The sequence below is a fragment of the Macaca fascicularis genome, chromosome 17 (genome assembly GCF_037993035.2).
Source record: "Macaca fascicularis isolate 582-1 chromosome 17, T2T-MFA8v1.1".
Taxonomy (NCBI): Eukaryota; Metazoa; Chordata; class Mammalia; order Primates; family Cercopithecidae; genus Macaca; species Macaca fascicularis.
In genome coordinates this window covers 13,364,517-13,384,653 of record NC_088391.1, presented here as the reverse complement: position 1 = coordinate 13,384,653, position 20,137 = coordinate 13,364,517, and the positions used below count along the sequence as shown (strand labels likewise).

The 20,137-nt window shown below is 40.8% G+C and overlaps 1 protein-coding gene and 1 long non-coding RNA gene across 2 annotated transcripts in view; one reads left to right on the top strand and one right to left on the bottom strand.

Annotated features, from left to right (window-relative positions):
• The window catches only part of LOC123569758 (uncharacterized), a 65,200-nt gene extending 51,074 nt beyond the window's left edge, over nt 1-14,126 (bottom strand). Inside the window, exon 1 of the long non-coding RNA XR_006693550.2 lies at nt 14,040-14,126. This is a non-coding gene — a long non-coding RNA (uncharacterized lncRNA). The remainder of the gene's footprint in view (nt 1-14,039) is intronic.
• Nucleotides 12,666-20,137, top strand: part of STARD13 (StAR related lipid transfer domain containing 13) — a 557,856-nt gene continuing 550,384 nt past the window's right edge. The window contains exon 1 of the mRNA XM_005585617.5: nt 12,666-12,808. The gene's annotated coding sequence lies outside the window, so the exon portion shown is untranslated. The remainder of the gene's footprint in view (nt 12,809-20,137) is intronic.

Here is a 20,137-nt window from a genome sequence, read left to right as displayed (position 1 = left end):
GGAGTTCCTCCTTAAACAGTTTAACTAATTGTTCATATTGTTACCGGTGGAGGGTGTCCAGGTTCTTGACAACTTGAGCAAAGAATTGGGCAAAATGGATAAACAGAGCAAGGAAAGAAAGAAGTAATGCAAGCAGAGATTTATGGAAAGTGGATGTACGCCCCACAGGGTGGGAATGGGCTGAGCCTAGGGACTCGAGCCCCGTTACAGAATTTTCTGGGGTTTAAATACCCTCTAGAGGTTTATGGGTTACTTGATGTATGTCCTATGTAAATGAAGAGGATGAAGTAAAGTTACAAAGTCATTTACTTGGTGTACGCCTTATGTAAATGGTGAGGATATTTCCTGTCATAGCTGAAGTGTTTCCATTTGATTTAGTTCTAGGAGGTCAGTGTGCATTGGCCTTATGTTCCCTACCTCCAGATCCTATTCTCCTGCCTCAATATTGTTTCTTGGGGGCGGGGTAGGGGGGTTTTACTGCCAATTTCTAAGACAATCAGTAGAAAAATAAAAGTCGCTGATCACCTTTTAATGTATACTCTGTGTTTTAAAAAAGATTTTATGTTTTTGGAAGAAAGCAAAAGTCAGACAGGTCTCAAAACCTTACACACCTGTCCTGAATAGCATTCTTCAACTGATAGCAAATAACTACTTTTCTAAATTGGACTCAACATATGACTGGAGATTTTTCCCCTAACTAATATGCAGCTGTGTGCTTCTTTATGTAAATCTGATCAATAAAAAGATTCACTGATGAAAGGACAAGAGATAATGGTTTTAATCACAAAGAGATTCACCATGGACTTTTTCTACATAGCAAGTTTCTTTAATAAACTGAAAGTATGATTTGACGTTTTTTTCTTTTTTTAAGACAAGGTCTCACTCTGTCACCCAGGCTGGAGTTCAGTGGCGTGATCTTGGCTCACTGCAGCCTCCACCTCCTTGGCTCAAGCAATCCTCCTGCCTCAGCCCCCCAAGTAGCTAGGACTACAGGCGGGCACCACCATGCCTGGCTGATTTTTTGTATTTTTGGCAGAGACAGGGATTCACCATGTTGCCTAGGCTGTTCTCAAACTCCTGAGCTCAAGCAATATGCCCTCCTTGGCTTCCCAAAATGCTAGGATTACAGGCGTGAGCCACCATGTCCAGTCCTGATTTGATTTTTTTAAAAACAAAAGCAAATTATATGAAATCTTCCAAGAAAACAGTTAGTTCACAAAGAACGGTATTCTAACATCTGCTCTTGAATCCATTGTTTAAAAACATTAAGGGAATTTATTTTTAGAGTAGTTTTAAGTTTCCAAAAAAGTCCAGCAGAAAGCACAGTTCCCATATGCCCACCTCCCTCACCTTCTCCCCTCCCCACCCCAGGTTTTCCATTAACATCTTGCATTGGTGTGCTACGTTTGTCACAACTGATGAACCAGTGCTGAAACATTATTACTAACTCAAGTCCATAGTTTGCAATAAGGTTGTTCTTTGAGCTGTACACTCTATGGGTTTTGATAAATGCACGATGACATGCATCCACTATCACAGTATCACACAGAATAGTTTCACCCCGCTAAAAATCTCTGTGCTCCACCTATTCACCCCTCCCTCTCTCCCACTGAACCCCTGGCAACCATTAATATTTTTTACTGTATCTATAGTTTTACCTTTTCTAGAATGTCGTATAGGTGGAATCATATGTATTTACTGTAGTCTTTTCAGACTTGCTTCTTTCACTCAGCAGTATGCATTTAAGTTTCCTCCACATCTTCTCATAGCTTGACAGCTCATTTCTTTTTATAGCTGAATAATATTCCATTGTATAGATGAACCATAGTCTACTTATCTATTCACCTACTGATGGACATATTGGTTGCTTCCAAGTTTAGGCAATTGTGAATAAAGCTACTATAAACATTTGTGTGCCTGTAAGTTTTCAATTCATTTGAGTAAATACCAAGGAGAATGATTGCTGGCTCCTATGGTAAGGTTGTATTTAGCTTTTTAAGAAACTAACAGATGGCCCTTTTTTTTTTTTTTTTTTTTTACTTTAAGTTCTAGGGTACATGTACACAAGGTGCAGGTTTGTTACATACGTATACACGTGCCATGTTGGTGTGCTGCACCTGTTAACTAGTCATTTACATTAGGTATATCTCCTAATGCTATCCTTCTCCACTCCCCCTAGCCCCCAGCAGGCCCTGGTGTGTGATGTTCCCCAACCTGTGTCCATGTGTTCTCATTGTTCAATTCCCACCTATGAGTGAGAACATGCAGTGTTTGGTTTTCTGTCCTTGTGACAGTTTGTTCAGGATGATGGTTTCCAGCTTCATCCATGTCCCTACAAAGGACATGAACTCATCCTTTTTTATGGCTGCATAGTATTCCATGGTGTATATGTGCCACATTTTCTTAATCTAATCTATCATTGATGGACATTTGGGTTGGTTCCAAGTCTTTGCTATTGTGAATAGTGCTACAATAAACATACGTGTGCATGTATCTTTATAGCAGCATGATTTATAATCCTTTGGGTATATGCCCAGTAATGGGATGGCTAGGTCAAATGGTATTTCTAGTTCTAGATCCTTGAGGAATTGCCACACTGTCTTCCACAATGGTTGAACTACTTTACAGTCCCACCAACAGTGTAAAAGTGTTCCTATTTCTCCACATTCTCTCCAGCACCTGTTGTTTCCTGACTTTTTAATGATTGCCATTCTAACTGGTGTGAGATGGTATCTCATTTGTGGTTTTGATTTGCATTTCTCTGATGGCCAGTGAAGATGAGCATTTTTTCATGTGTCTGTTGGCTGCATAAATGTCTTCTTCTGAGAAGCGTCTTTTCATATCCTTTGCCCACTTTTTGATGAGGTTGTTTGACTTTTTTCTTGTAAATTTGTTTAAGTTCTTTGTAGATTCTGGATATTAGCCTTTTGTCAGATGGGTAGATTGTAAAAATTTTCTCCCGTTCTGTAGGTTTCCTGTTCACTCTGATGGTAGTTTCTTTTGCTGTGCAGAAGCTCTTTAGTTTAATTAGATCCCATTTCTCAATTTTGGCTTTTGTTGCCATTGCTTTTGGTGTTTTAGTCATGAAGTCCTTGCCCATGCCTATGTCCTGAATGGTATCGCCTAGGTTTTCTTCTAGGGTTTTTATGGTTTTAGGTCTAACATTTAAGTCTTTAATCCATCTTCAATTGATTGTTGTATAAGGTGTAAGGAAAGGATCCATTTTCAGCTTTCTACATATGGCTAGCCAGTTTACCCAGCACCATTTATTAAATAGGGAATCCTTTCCCCATTTCTTGTTTTTGTCAGGTTCGTCAAAGATCAGATGGTTGTAGATGTGTGGTATTATTTCCGAGGGTTCTATTCTGTTCCATTGGTCTATATCTCTGTTTTGGTACCAGTACTATGCTGTTTTGGTTACTGTAGCCTTGTAGTATAGTTTGAAGTCAGGTAGTGTGATGCCTCTAGCTTTGTTCTTCCAGCTTAGGATTGCCTTGGCAATGCGGGCTCTTTTTTGGTTCCATATGAACTTTAAAGTAGTTGTTTGCAATTCTGTGAAGAAAGTCATTGGTAACTTCATGGGGATGATACTGAATCTATAAATTACCTTGGACAGTATGGCCATTTTCACGATATTGATTCTTCCTATCCATGAGCATGGTATGTTCTTCCATTTGTTTGTGTCCTCTTTTATTTCACTGAGCAGTGGTTTGTCGTTCTCCTTGAAGAGGTCCTTTACATCCCTTGTAAGTTGGATTCCTAGATATTTTATTCTCTTTGAAGCTATTGTGAATGGGAGTTCACTCATGATTTGGCTCTCTGTTTGTTATTGGTGTAAAAGAATGCTCGTGATTTTTGCACATTGATTTTGTATCCTGAGACTTTGCTGAAGTTATTTACCAGCTTAAGGAGATTTTGGGCTGAGATGATGGGGTTTTCTAAATATACAATCATGTCATCTGCAAACAGGGACAATTTGACTTCCTCTTCTCCTAATTGAATGCCCTTTATTTCTTTCTCTTGCCTGATTGCCCTGGCCAGAACTTCCAACACTATGTTGCATAGGAGTGGTGAGAGAGGGCATCCCTGTCTTGTGCCAGTTTTCAAAGGGAATGCTTCCAGTTTTTGCCCATTCAGTATGATATTGGCTGTGGGTTTGTCCTAAATAGCTCTTATTACTTTGAGATACGTTCCATCAATACCTAGTTAATTGAGAGTTTTTAGCATGAAGGGCTGTTGAATTTTGTCAAAGGACTTTTCTGCATCTATGGAGATAATCATGTGGCTTTTGTCTTTGGTTCTGTTTATATGATGGATTATGTTTATTGATTTGCATATGTTGAACCAGCTTTGCATCCCAGGGATGAAGCCCCCTTGATCATGGTGGATAAGCCGTGGATTCGACTTGCCAGTATTTTATTGAGGATTTTTGCATCGATGTTCATCAAGGATATTGGTCTAAAATTCTCTTTTTGTTGTGTCTCTGCCAGGCTTTGGTATCAGGATGATGTTGGCCTCATAAAATGAGTTAGGGAGGATTTCCTCTTTTTCTATTGATTGGAATAGTTTCAGAAGGAATGGAACCAGCTCCTCTTTGTATCTCCAGTAGATTTGGCTGTGAATCTGTCTGGTCCTGGACTTTTTTTGGTTGGTAGGCTATTAATTATTGCCTCAATTTCAGAACATGTTATTGGTCTATTCAGGGATTCAACTTCTTCCTGGTTTAGTCTTGGGAGGGGGTATGTGTCCAGGAAATTATCCATTTCTTCTAGATTTTCTAGTTTATGTGCAAAGAGGTGTTTATAGTATTCTCTGATGGTAGTTTGTATTTCTGTGGGATCCATGGTGATATCCCTTTTATCATTTTTTATTGCATCTGTTTGATTCTTCTCTCTTTTCTTCTTTATTAGTCTTGCTAGTGGTCTATCAATTTTGTTGATCTTTTCAAAAAACCAACTCCTGGATTCACTGATTATTTGAAGAGTTTTTTGTTTGTTTGTTTGTTTGTTTCTATCTCCTTCAGTTCTGCTCTGATCTTAGTTATTTCTTGCCTTCTGCTAGCTTTTGAATATGTTTGCTCTTGCTTCTCTAGTTCTTTTAATTGTGATGTTAGGGTGTCAATTTTAGATCTTTCCTGCTTTCTCTTGTGGACATTTAGTGTTACAAATTTCCCTCTACACACTGCTTTAAATGTGTCCCAGATTGTGGTATATTGTATCTTTGTTCTCATTGGTTTCAGAGAACATCCTTATTTCTGCCTTCATTTCATTATGTACCCAGTAGTCATTCAGGAGCAGGTTGTTCAGTTTACACATAGTTGAGCGGTTTTGAGTGAGTTTCTTAATCCTGAGTTCTAGTTTGATTGCCCTGTGGTCTGAGAGAGAGTTTGTTATAATATCTGTTCTTTTACGTTTGCTGAGGAGTGCTTTCCTTTCAACTATGTGGTCAATTTTGGAATAAGTGTGATGTGGTGCTGAGAAGAATGTATATTCTGTTGTTTTGGGGTGGAGAGTTCTGTAGATGTCTATTAGGTCTGCCTGGTGTTGAGCTGAGTTCAATTCCTGGATATCCTTGTTAACTTTCTGTCTCGTGGATCTGTCTAATATTGACAGTGGGGTGTTAAAATCTCCCATTATTATTGTGTGGGAGTCTAAGTCTCTTTGTAGGTGTCTCAGGACTTGCTTTATGAATCTGGGTGCTCCTGTATTGGGTACATAAATATTTAGGATAGTTAGCTCTTCTTCCTGAATTGATCCCTTTACCATTATGTAATGGCCTTGTCTCTTTTGATCTTTATCGGTTTAAAGTCTGTTTTATCAGAGACTAGGATTGCAACCCCTGTTTTTGTTGTTGTTGTTGTTGTTTTGTTTTGTTTTCCATTTGCTTGGCACATCTTCCTCCATCTTTTTATTTTGAGTCTATGTGAGATGGGTCTCCTGAATACAGCACACTGATGGGTCTTGACTCTTTATCCAATTTGCCAGTCTGTGTCTTTTAATTGGAGCATTTAGCCTGTTTACATTTAAGGTTAATATTGTTATGTGTGAATTTTATTCTGTTATTGTGATGTTAGCTGGTTATTTTGCCCATTAGTTGACACAGTTTCTTCCTAGTATTGATGGTCTTTAAAATTTGGCATGTTTTTGCAGTGGCTGGTACTGGTTGTTCCTTTCTATGTTCAGTGCTTCCTTCAGGAGCTCTTATAAGGCAGGCCTGGTGGTAACAAAATCTCTTAGCATTTGTTTGTCTGTAAAGTATTTTATTTCTCCATCACTTATGAAGCTTAATTGGCTGGATATGAAATTCTGGGTTGAAAATTCTTTTCCTTAAGAATGTTGAATATTGGCTCCCACTCTCTTCTGGCTTGTAGAGTTTCTGCTGAGAGATCCACTGTTAGTCTGATAGGCTTCCCTTTGTGGGTAACCCAATCTTTCTCTTTCGCTGCCCTTAAGCATTTTTTCCTTCATTTCAACTTTGGTGAATCTGACAATTATGTGTCTTGGAGTTGCTCTTCTCAAGGAGTATTTCTGTGGCATTCTCTGTATTTCCTGAATTTGAATGTTGGCCAGCCTCGCTAGGTTGGGGAAGTTCTCCTGGATGATATCCTGAAGAGTGTTTTCCAACTTGGTTCCATTTTCCCCGTCACTTTCAGGTACACTAATCAGAAGTAGATTTGTTCTTTTCACATAGTCCCATATTTCTTGGAGGCTTTGTTCATTTCTTTTTACTCTTTTTTCTCTAAACTTCTCTTCTTGCTTCATTTCATTCATTTGATCTTCAATCACTGATACCCTTTCTTCCATTTGATACAATCGGCTACTGAAGCTTGTGCATGTGTCACATAGTTCTCATGCCATGGTTTTCAGCTCCATCAGGTCACCTAAGGACTTCTCTACCCTCTTTATTCTAGTTAGCCATTTATCTACTCTTTTTTCAAGGTTTTTAGCTTCTTTGCAATGGGTTCAAACATCTTCATTTAGCTCAGAGAAGTTCGTTATTACCAATCGTCTGAAAACTTCTTCTCTTGACTCATCAAAGTCATTCTCCATCCAGCTTTGTTCTGTTGCCAGTGAGGAGCTCCATTCCTTTGGAAGAGAAGAGGCACTCTGGTTTTTACAATTTTCAGCTCTTCTGCTCTGGTTTCTCCCCATCTTTGTGGTTTTATCTACCTTTGGTCTTTGATGATGGTGATGTACAGATGGGGTTTTGGTGTGGATGTCCTTTCTGTTTGTTAGTTTTCCTTCTAACAGTCAGGACCCTCAGCTGCAGGTCTGTTGGAGTTTGCTAGAGGTCCACTTCAGACCCTGTTTGCCTGGGTATCACCATTGGAGGCTGCAGATCAGCAAATGTTGCTGTCTAATCCTTCCTCTGGAAGCTTCGTCTCAGAGGGGCACCCAGCCTTATGAGGTGTCAGTCATCCCCCTGCTGGGAGGTGCCTCCCAGTTAGGCTACTTGAGGGTCAGGGTGCCACTTGAGAAGGCAGTCTTTCCATTCTCAGATCTCAAACTCCGTGCTGGGAGAACCACTACTCTCTTCAAAGCTGTCAGACAGGGACGTTTAAGTCTGCAGAAGTTTCACTGCCTTTTGTTCAGCTATGCCCTGCCCCTAGAGGTGGAGTCTACCGAGGCAGGCAGGCCTCCTTGAACTGGGGTGGGCTCCACCCAGTTCGAGTTTCAGGCCGCTTTGTTTACCTCCTCAAGCCTCAGCAATGGTGGTTGCTCCTCCCCCAGCCTCGCTGCCACCTTGCAGTTCCATCTCACACTGCTGTGCTAGCAGGGAGTGAGGCTCTGTGGGCGTGGGACCCTCTGAGCCAGGCGTGGGATATAATCTCCTGGTGTGCCATTTGCTAAGATCGTTGGAAAAGCGCAGTCTTAGGTTGGGAGTGTCCTGATTTTCCAGGTGCCGCCTGTCATGGGCTCCCTTTGTTAGGAAAGGGAATTCCCTGACCCCTTGCACTTCCTGGGTGAGGTGATGCCCTGTCCTGCTCCATGGGCTGCACCCACTTGTCTGGAAAGCCCCAGTGAGATGAACCCGGTACCACATTTGGAAGTGCAGAAAGCACCCATCTTCTGCATCCTTCACACTGGGAGCTGCAGACTGGAGCTCTTCCTATTCGGCCATGTTGGCGCCACCCCCCTCCAGATGGCCCATTTTTTTAAGCCTGTCTCTTAGACTTTCTAATGTAGGAGGCATTTTTTTTTACAATTCCCATCCATATACCAAAAAGAAATCAAAATAGACAACAGAATAAAATAAGTCACCACACATTACCCATTGAAGAGTAAAAAAGAACAACTGCAACATCTGTTCTTTCTCAACAAAGGAGATGGTGAGATGGCTGAATGGCAACATTGTGATGGTGAGAACACTGCTGGATTAGCTCTTCCCCAAAAATGGCCCCAATGCCCCACACCTCCCATACTGAGTAGTCCCCTTCCACCTTGAATCTGGGATAGCCTTGTGACCACTTTAACCAACAGAAAGTGGCAGAAGTGATGTTGTGACAATTCCAGACCTAAGCCTCAAGATGACCTGGCAATTTGTTTAGTACTTTGGGGAAACTTGATCTGCCATGTGAGAAGTCTGACTATTATGACAGAGAGGCCATATGGAGAGGGAGAGTGACAGGGAAAGGGAGGAGGAGAGGGAGAGACCTTAAGAGAAAGAGAGCCACAGAAAGAGAAAGAGAGGCCTAGTTGTCTCAGTATCCCAGCTGAGCCCAGTTGAGCCCATTTTCCTGCCATCCCTGCCAAGGCAAGGACATGCCAGTGAACCTTCTTCAACGTTCCAGCGCATCAGTCCCCAGCTGCCTACAATGTTAGTAGACAGTACATGGAGCAGGAGGATCATTCACGTGGGCCCAATCCACCTAAAGAACTGCTGAGATAATAAAACAGATGTTTTAAGCTACAAAATTTGGGCTAGTTTACGATTCACCAATGGATAACAGAAACAATCATCTGCACTGCTTTGCCTTCATTTCTTTATTTCCCTGTATTCGCCAATTTCTCAAGTAGTTATAGAATTTTGTGTTTGAAATAAATGTAATTCAGTAGAAATCTTGCTTATTTTTATTTTTAAATTTCATTTTAAAATCTGTGGTGGTGGCTGTCTCTAGTGATTTCTACCCACTCTTGTTTTGGGGCTCCCAAAGCCTTCCCAGCAGTGTGTGCTGCTGTGGTCACGGGCTGCCATGTAACTGTTCACAGCTAAACGGATTCCCTTCACTCCCTCTGTTGCACTTGGGAGAGCAACATGAGATGTGAAGGGGGCCAATTTATGTTAACTCTCAGCTGTATGCTAATTATTGACCAAAACATCCCCACAGATGGCCATAGGAAACATAATAAGAATGCCTCGATAGCTCAGATTGTGGCATGGTCAGTAAATATTGCAATGAGGAAAGTTATGGTGAGCACTTACAAACTAAAAATCCACAATAGCATAAAATTGAAAAAAAATTAACTATGCCTTTGAGAAAACATAATCCTCATAGGAAAAAGCACTATATCTAAATCTAATTTTTTCCCAAAAGCTAGCCTTATGAACACACTAATTTACTCCATATATAATGGACATTGTACCTCTCTCAGTTATTAGCTTTCTGACTATTTACTAATTTATCCAACCTACATTTCCTAAGTTCTTTACAAGTGCCAAGCATGGACTGTGCTAGAAATAAATGAGAGACAGAGAGAATTTCAGAATACCTGAAGCAATTTACAGTTTAGTGAGGTAGACAGACAAGTAGATAAGAAATCAAAATGCAGTTGAAATATTATAGTAAGATAGAGCAAAATAAGAAATAAAGGGTACTCTGTGAGAAAGGTAGTGTGAGAGGCTAAGGGAAATTTCCTGCATGAAAGATTCAGATTGAAGCCACGTTGTGAGAGATCCGAGGCCAGGCCTACCATGCTCTGGGCTTCTGTGCACAGCCTCTGCTGGGTTCACCGGCCAGGGCAAATATTGATTGAGCATTGTTTGCAGGTCTCTGGCCTGGGTTCTCAGTGAGTCAGCACTCTGTTAACTCAGTAAGGGTGAATCCCCCACTCACAACGTGGGATTTCCCGCCCAGCCGAAGCTCATGCAGTGGCTCAGGAAGAACTGCACTAGTCAGGCTGTTCAAACCACAGTTTTTCTAATTTTAGTTCTGCATTTTGACGTAGAAGAGACTCATGTAGTTGCCTTGTTTTGCATAGATCTCCACCCCTGCTGGGACTTCTCTCCTGTATTCAGCAAGTCAATAAACCTTCCTTCCCCTCAGTTCCCGAATGCAGCTCCTTATCATAGCCCTGTTGTACCTTCTGCTCTTACTCTCCATGGTTGTCTTGAGATAAGGTAGCAGCACTGCAGTAGTTTTCCTATGACTGAAACAGTATTTCCTTTTCTCCAGTGGGCCTTTCTCATGCCTGTTTTTCATTTATCATATTTTAGAATGTTAATGATGCCATGGGTTCCATACCACCCCTTCCACGTGAGGTCATCAGTCATAAGGTCATCACCATGAAGAAGAGAAACGAGGGTCCTCAATTTCACTACAAAGGTATTGGGTACAGCTTTTTCATGAAGTCCTACCTTGGCCTCTTAGCATCGCAAAGGACAGTTTCTTTTTTTGAGAGTCTTGCTCTGCCACCCCGGCTGGAGTGGAGTGGCACAATCTCAGCTCACTGGAACCTCTGCCTCCCCGGCTCAAGCGATTCTCATGCCTCAGTCTCCGAGTAGCTGGGATTACAGGTGCGCACCATCACACCAGCTAATTTTTAAAAATTGTTAGTAGAGATGGGGTTTCACCATGTTGGCCAGGCTGCTCTCAAACTCCTGACCTCAAGTGATCTGCCTGCCTCGACCTCCCAAAGTGCTGGGACTACAGGCTTGAGACAGTTTCTTTTAGAGACTAATCTCCTAGGATTATTTTCCACTAGGACGAAACTCAAAATAATGTAGTCCAAAAGTCAAAAAATGATGGCCAGCAGGACAAATTTGATGGGCAGATAGATTTCATTTGGCATTCACAATGTTTTCAAATATTTTGAGTAAGTTACCCACGTATAAAATCTAGGAGATTTCACATAAAAATCTGAAATTCTAGCTTCTAAAACAACAGAGGATGGGACATAATGCAACCCCCATTCCAACTGCAAATCTGCCATCACAGAGTGACAGCCATGCTCGGACACGCGAGCATATGGTCTCCATCTCCCCTTAGCACCCACCCAGCGAACTGCACTCTGCACTCCGAGCCCTTGTAGGTAATCAATTTGCCATCCCTAAATTAGTTCAATTCCCTCACTCGACAGAAAAAGCAACTGAGACCCAGGGCTGGGCGCGGTGCCTCACGCCTATAATCCTAGCACTTTGGGAGGTCAAGGAGGGTGGATTGCCTGAGCTCAGGAATTCAAGACCAGCATGGGCAACACGGTGAAACCCCATCTCTACTTAAAACACAAAAAATTAGCCGGGTATGGTGGCCTCCGCCTGTAATCCCAGCTACTCAGGAGACCGAGGCAGGAGAATTGCTTGAACCCGGGAGGCAGAGGTTGCAGTGAGTCTTGATTGCGCCACTGCACTCCAGCCTGGGCAACAGAGTGAGACTCCATCTCAGAAAAAAAAAAAAAAAAAAAAGGAAAGAAACTGACTGAGACCCAGAAATACACTAAGAGCTCCCTGGGCTGAGAGTTTATTATTTGTACAACCAAAACCAGATCTTGAACAAACATAGGTCTCTTTGCAGCACTTTTACTTCCAGGTGCTGTCTTCCTCTCTTCTTCACATCTGTGACTAACTGCTCACCATGGTGAACTGCTTCAGGCTCTCGTCCCGGCAAGGAGGGTAGAATGAACAGCATCAAGCTCTATGCAAACAGTAATCAGGACTTAAGTCTTAACGTTTTGATTTTAAGAGGTTTAATTATTTTGACTTGGTTATATATTTTTTCCTATCCAATACTCCTTTTCTGTGTCACATTGTAATCGGTGGGTCAACACACAGGTGACAAAGCAACAGGCAGATGTTTTCCTGGTCATTTATGTCTGTGTCCGTAGGAAGGTGTGGACTTCCTCCTCACAATGACTTTTAGTTACCTCAATAGTAACTGGAAATACCACTCGAAATGTTATGTCAAAATCACAGATTGATTTTATAAGATAGATGCAGTAGATTTTCATTTCACCCTTGGTCCTGGTGGAGCATGGTTACCAAACATTATTTTACATTTTACACTGATAATCATGAACTTCATTCCAATAAAACCTCCCGTCAGCTTAGGCACTTTTCTAGGTGATGAGATGAAGCTTTATGAATTATTTCTTCTCACTAGCCTGAAACAGTAGTAGAATTCCAAAAGATAGCCTTCCCTCTTATCTCAATATGTTGGTGGGCTGTTCATAATCTTACTCTTACCTCAGGAAGCTAATTAACGGGAAAAAATTGTCTCTTTTATTTTTAATTAATAAGAGGCACATCTCAGCAAAAGCGTGAAAACTTTCAACTGGCTTGGACATTTTATAATATTTTTCTTCCCCTAAGAGGTGCCCAGGACCTCACAATGAGGTGCATTGTGAACCTCATGCCAAGGTTAATTTGGCTCCTCTGTCACAAAGAGCATGTGCAGACTCTGACAGGCTTTCAGGGAAGCCACTTCCCCCATGTGCTCTTCTGGTTTCCTCATTGGTGTTTGGGAAGAGGAGGCTGGGCTCCTCCCAGGGAGTGGGGTGCTATGACAGATGAGACTTTCATGCAAGAAAATAAATCCTGCACATTTGATATACTGCTTTAAACTTAAAGACCTCTTTGGATCCGAAACTGTAAGGTAAGGAGTGCTCAGCCACAATTCTTGAACTTTGAAACTGTGAGTGTAATTTGAGGTCGCTCCTTAAACCTCTTTGTTGTTTAATATGAAACTGTAGCACGCTGCCTAACCTCCTGCCTTTAGGAATAACAGCTCACTGTCAAACGTGCACGCACAGCTCTGACTTAAAAGGAAAAAACTCACCACTGTTTAAAAAATGAAAAGTCTTCCATAATGAAACAGTCATAAAGATATGTTGTACTTTTACACATGTGTGGAAGTATCCAGGATAGACTGGGGTTTCTCTCTGCTCTCTGTAAATCAGTATGCTTACAAATGGGATCAAATCATCCTTGCCAGTTGAAAGTGGGTCTGGGTGCAGGTCCAATCCCATAGAGAGAAAACACCAGTGCAATTGTAACCAAATGTCAGTCCAGATCTGCAGGTCTTTATCCTGAATGTCGCTTGGTGCTTGCTTAGGCATGGGAGGGGATTAAACTCTGCTGCTGCAACTCTATTGGCACTGCTCTGTAAGATGTGAAAAATCTGTTGGGATCAGGTGTTAGTGTGTACAGGCCAGTTTCCTGTGATTGTGGCAAATTAAATTGGAAAGCTGAAAGTAATTATAGTACAGACTAGGAGCCAGGGATTTATCAAACATAAAAGGAGGTAGAACAAGTTCAACAATACAGAAGGCAATTATTTGTCTAATGTTGTTAACAAAATCCAGTCTTCCAGTAGAAATGTACAGGACCTTCTAATGTTTTTGCTCAAGTTTGATCGGCCTCCAAAGGTGGAATACTCAATGCTTTTAGCTAGCTCATTGACCTGTTTCTAAGAGGGCATCACTGTATAATATTTCTCTCTCACTGGGGAAAATAAGATGTTGAATCTTCTTTCTGTGCCCTAGAGAACTTAAAAGAGAAGATGTAGATGATAATCAAACTGCATCTATTTTCTTAAATCTTTGCCCACACGTTCCTACTCTCCTCCTTTGCTTTTATCAGATATACAGGGACTAAGTTAATTGTTACTTCCCCTGAGATCTCCAAACCCTTACTGTACCCTTTTCACAGAGAGCACCAATCTGCATCCATACTTCCCTCCACGAAAAGCAAATCGTATTCTTGCCCCATATGCTTTCTCATCCTTGATAGGGGCTTATACTTCCATGTAAGTCCCCAGGGCATATTCCCATGACACAGGCTCCCTCCTACCCACATACTGAGGTGAACCCCAAAGGACATCCTACCTAAAATCTGAGGGTGCAGCAGTAGTGGAGTACTGGCCTGAAAATTCTCTCCTCCAGACATTTTCCTTTCCAGAACGAAGTGGCCTCACCTGACTTTAGGTATTCTCATGGCTTTACGCTTTGAACCACATGACTGATTAGCTGCGCACAGATTAGGGTAGGTACTCATTCACTGTAAGGATTAGAATGTTGAAGCTACCTTTGTCCTGGAAGGAAGAAAATTTCCCCAACGGGAATGCCATAAGCACTGTTCCAGGGTCTCTGGAACTGAGAGTGGCTCTCTTGAGGATTTTTCCCTTTCTCCTGTCACTCTGTTTCTTGCTAATCTTGGCACACATTTTAAAAACGGCTCTAGCCAAAAGGTGAAGGTTCCTAAGGAAGGGAAGCTAGCGCTGTTTACTTCCTGCAGCCAGGACACCCAGGATGTAGGCGTGAGGTATAGCAGTGGGCTTGGATTAGCATTCCAGTGTGCCGTCGCCTTACTGAAAGAGTTATTTTTAACTTGACAACATTTCTGCACATCTGCAATCCAAATACAATGTATGTGAGAATAAATATTTAAGCAATGTGTTAGTTTCATTAACCAGACATGACATAAGAGCCATTCTCAGCAATTTCTTTTCTTGTTTTAATAAAATGAAAAGGAATAATAGGGGGGAAACTAAAATATGTTACTTGTGTCAATGTAGAAAAAAATTGCCAGAAAAAAATTTCAAGATTTCTCTGTTTCGTTTACTAAAGGTGACACTTCCTTTATTGAAAGATTCACTCAGGTTCCAGTGGTTTTCATCTTTGACAGTCTGGGGCCTTTCCCTTGTGGCTGCACTCAGACCCTGATTTCTTAGCAGAGGAATGCTTTGGGGACAGTCCCCAAAAGGTAGACAAAGGCTCTGGAATTATAAACTCGAGGAATAAGATTACTCCTCTTCATTGGTCTTACTGCTATTCCTATTCATTGGTCTATGCTAAGAGTTATTCCTATTCATTGGTCTATGCTAAGAACCAAATCCCGATGAAACCACACCATTACAGAGCTCACATTTAAAGAATATGTCATTTGTCTGTAGAGCTAATAGTTTCCTTTGTTTTTATTAGTTTTACTTTTCATTTTTTATTGAATGAATGAAAGGCTGGCTGAAGAAATAGCTGAAATTAACTATTATGATTTCATGTCCCATTTGAAGAATATTTCATTGTAGAAATTTTCACTAAGACTGGGTGGGAATGCAACTCTACATGAACAAACACGAAGAGATGAAATTAGACCATTTTATTTTAAACAAACCCTAAGACAGTGAGGTAAAAGAGTAATTCTGGTCTGGCACGGTGGCTCACACCTGTAATCCTAGCACTCTGGGAAGCCGATGTGGGCAAATCACCTGAGGTCAGGAGTTTGAGACCAGCCTGATCAACATGGTGAAACCCTATCTCTACTAAAAACAAAAAATTTAGCTGGGCATGGTGGTGCATGCCTGTAATTCCAGCTACTCAGGAGGCTGAGGCAGGAGAACTGCTTGAACCCGGGAGGTGGAGGTTGCCGTGAGCTGAGATGGCACCACTGCACTCCAGCCTGGGAGACAGAGCAAGACTCTGTCTCAGAAAAAAAAAAAAAAGAGTAAAGGAGTTAATAATTCTGGGCCTGACTCAGTGGCTCATGCCTGTAATTCTAGGACTTTGGGAGGCCGAGGCAGGCAGATCATGAGGTCAGGAGATGGAGACCATCCTGGCTAACGTGGCGAAACCCCGACTCTACTAAAAATACAAAAGTTAGCTGGGCGTAGTGGTGCGTCCCTGTAGTCCCAGCTACTTGGGAGGCTGAGGCAGGAGAATCTCTTGAACCAGGGAGTTGGAGGTTGCAGTGAGCCGAGATTGCACCACTGCACTCCAGCCTGGCGACAGAGTGAGACTCTGTCTCAAAGAAAAAAAAAAAAAAAAGAGAGAGAGTTAAAAATTCTGACTTCATTCATCTATAGACAAGACAAAAACTAATGTATATATTCTGTCTTATCTAATGCGGTATACTAGGCAAAATCATGTAAAGTGTTAACTTATTGCCTATACGCCTGGTGTCAACACTTAGAGGACTCACAAAGAATTTATTGGCAATTTCTAGGAGCTTTTTGCAATTCTTATGCACCTGTCCTCTCAGATGGTCACAAATGTAGGTCATAAGCACAGCCAAGCAGCACTCATAGCCGTGGAATCACACTGATTTTTAAATAATAGTAAAATGGGTCAAAGGGAAATAACATTGGGAAATCTCTAAGGATGGAGTAAGAAAATAAGAACATAAGAATATTAAACTCATGTAATATTCTTGAATTGATTCTATAGAAATGCCAGAGGATGGAGAAGTCAAGCCATTTCCTTGAGAATCAATCAGCACGAAACACTTGGAATAAAATGCATGGATAGCGTCCTAGCTTCATGTGTCAGCACTTAGTTCAAGTAGGAGGCTGTCCCCCATTGGGGTCTTTGAATTGCTCTAAGAGGAACTTATGCATACGCTTAAATCGTCTTAAATTGGCAGTATTCTAAAATAGATTATTAAAGGAATAGCTTGTAAGACATCCAAAAGAGATGCTAATGGATCCTAGAATTCAGAACAGATTCACTAAAAAGGAAATAATCCATATAGTCATATTGTTTTGTTCTTATGTTACTAACCTGTAGATGGATAGCCTGTTATTTAGTCAAAAGTAATTTCATCAAAGCAAATTGGTCAATGTGATAAATTGGTTGCAAATAATTATTTCCCATCATTATATATTCAAGTATGGGTGATCAAACATGGGACAGCTTTATAACACTGTAAGTATCTTTAAATGTTGTTTCATAGTTTTCAGAACCTTTATTTTTGTCATTATGTGTAATGAATTCATCTTCACGTAATTACTTTGTATTGGGAAAAGTCTGAACAACTAAGGAATTGCTTAGAGGATAAGTTAAGGTTTTTAAAATTTTATTTGGTTATTTATTTTATTTATTTTAAGTTCTGGGATACATGTGCAGAATGTGCAGGTTTTTCACATAGGTATACATGTGCCATGGCGGTTTGCTGCACCTATCAACCCATTTTCTAGGTTTTAAGCCCCACATGCATTAGGTATTTCTCCTCATGCTATGCCTCCCCTTGCCCCCACCCCATGACAGGCCACAATGTGTGATGTTCCCTTCCCTGTGTCCATGTGTTCTCATTGTTCAACTCCCACTTATGAGTGAGAACATGTGGTGGTTGGTTTTCTGTTCCTGTGTTAGTTTGCTGAGAATGTTGGTTTCTAGCTGTATGCATGTCCCTATAAAGGACATGAACTCGTTCTTTTTTATGGCTGCATAGTATTTCATGGTATATGTGCCACATTTTCTTTATCCAGTCTTATCATTGACGGGCATTTGGGTTGGTTCCAAGTCTTTGCTATTGTGAACAGTGCTGCAATAAACATACGTATGCATGTGTCTTTATAGTAGAATGATTTATAATCCTTTGGGTATATACCCAGTAATGGGATTGCCAGGCCAAATGGTATTTCTGGTTCTAGATCCTTGAGGAATTGCCACACTGTCTTCCACAATGGTTGAACTAATTTATACTCCCACCAACAGTGTAAAAGGGACAACTAAGGATTTAATAATAGGAGTAAATTATTTGAAATTGATAGGGTGGTTGAACAACAAACTATGATTGTGACATGTACTATTTTAGGCTTTTAATTCATTTGTTAAATTTAAATGTCTTTATTTATTTAGAGACAAGGTCTTGATCTGTTTCCCAGGCTGAAGAGCAGTGGCCCAGTCATAGCCCACTGTAACCTGAAATTCCTAGACTCAAGTGATCCTCTTGCCTCAGCCTCCAAAGTAGCTGGGAATAAAAGTATCCACCACCACGCCCAGATAATTTTTGTATTTTTTGTAGACAGGAGGTCATGCTATGTTGCCCAGGCTGGTCTTGAACTCCTGACCTCAACTGTTCCTCCTGCCTCAGACTCTCAGTGTTGGGATTACAGGTGTGACCACAACCATCCTATTTTAGGAATTTAAAATAACATGTATTTTACTGGAAAATAATGAATGCAAACCAGAAAACCAATGTTAAACATAATCCTATTCAAGAGGGGCTAGCCAATAACTACACATTAGTGCATGGTAGGCTTCCATATGCTTTCCCTATGACTACATATTGTCTTTTAACTACCATATGGTAATTGGAAACTGTCATAATTTTAGAGCAATCCATCAACTGTTGGACATTTGCATTCTTTTAATTAATTGCTGAACAGTTAGATTGTTTCAATTATTCTACATTATAAGCAATGCCTAACAGGAATAATCAGCTAGAAAATAATTAGAAATTAAAAAATCAAACTATTGAGGAAAAGCAATATATGCATAAAAATATATAAGGTGCAAAATGGGTGGCAACTCAGAGCAATTTTGAAAAAATACCTATCAGCATTATTCCCTTTTAACTAGACCGTTGTTTTGAAAAAATTATCTTTTTAACCAAATTGCTTTTTGTCAGATTGCTTTTAGGCAAATTGAATTTGGACAAATTAATGGGAACAATAGTTCAAGGAAATGCAACAGACAAAATACACTTGAACTTCAGTGTGGCATTTTTGTAAATCCTTCATGGTATCATGGGAGACAAGATGAAGAAATATGGGCCTAGCTAATGCAATTAGGCAGATTAATAATTGGCTGAATGAACATACGAAGAGGGTGCTTATTAGCAACTCGGGTGAGGGGATGTCTGGTGACTTATTAAAAACGTTGTTCTTGGTCCTGTCCTGATAAGCATTTCTATCAGTGTCTTGGATAAATGCATGTTTAGTAATGTAAACACTACTAAATGTAAAGCCAAAAGGAAGAATGCACTTATGTGATGACAGCATCAAAACGAAAACAGATCTTAACAGGTTGGAATAATGAGCTCAAGCTACCTAGACCTAAGTAACAGTGACAAACATAAGATTATTTATTTTGGATCATAATCATAAGTGCACACTCACTGGAAGAACTTGTACTTGTGAAATAAGACTTTAGGATTTTAGTTGATAGTAAATTCCATATGTTATAGACAAAAAAATGCAATGTGATCTTTGTTGACATTCTCCAATTATGTTTGTTCAATGAGTTATTAATCTGCCTAGTTGCATTAGTTCAGCCCATATTCTTAATCTCATCTGCAATGATACCATGAAGGATTTACAAAATGCCCCACTGAAGTTCAATGTGATCTTTAGTGACATTATTAGAAACACAGAGAAGGAATATAAGATACTTGGCATACTACATGCCAAGCCCTGTGCAAACCATAGCCTGTATCATAGTCCCATCCCCATGTGGCTTTCCTTGCTTTTGAATACATATGTAATCCTTGAGCTACCCTCAGGATCCTGCTGCCCAAATGATCAGCCAATCCAGATGGTGATTCCAACACTTCCCACTCCAAAAGTTCTGTTTATTTAAATGTTACTCAGACATTTGTGGGTAAATATAGAGAAGGTGGTAGTAGTTGGCCTGCCAGGGCAGGAACAATCTTCAAATCTGCACAAGTATTAAGAATAATGATTAGATTTTGTAATGAAGTATGTTTGGACGGATAGGGCTCTCGAGAGACATACAAGAATATAATAAGAAGAACATCGTCTTTTTATCATAGCAGTTAGTGAGCACGGGTAAGATTCCAGATGGAGGGGAGCAAGCGGTGGAAGTCCGAAGGACCACTGGCATTCCAGGAGATGGTGTGCTACACACCAAAGAACCCAGGCACGAGAGGCTGCAGAAAGCATGGGCATACTCTGATAAGGTTTAAAGACTCAGGAGGGAATGAAAATCAGAGGAGTTGCCTCTTCTGTCCTGGACAGGACTACATTTATCTGCTTAGTAGAGGTTTCTGCATTCCCTTTTTATTTGTTTCTATGAGGGTCATTCCTGTGTCTGTGTTCCTTTACACCCATCTGCTCCCACTGATTATTGGCTGAAGGCTGAGTCTTTAGTCCTATTCTGCAAGCCATTCTCAGCAGGATGTGATTTCCATTGCTCGTATCCTGGTGCAACAGAAAATAAGGCAATACATGGCTGTGACTTAGAGCACA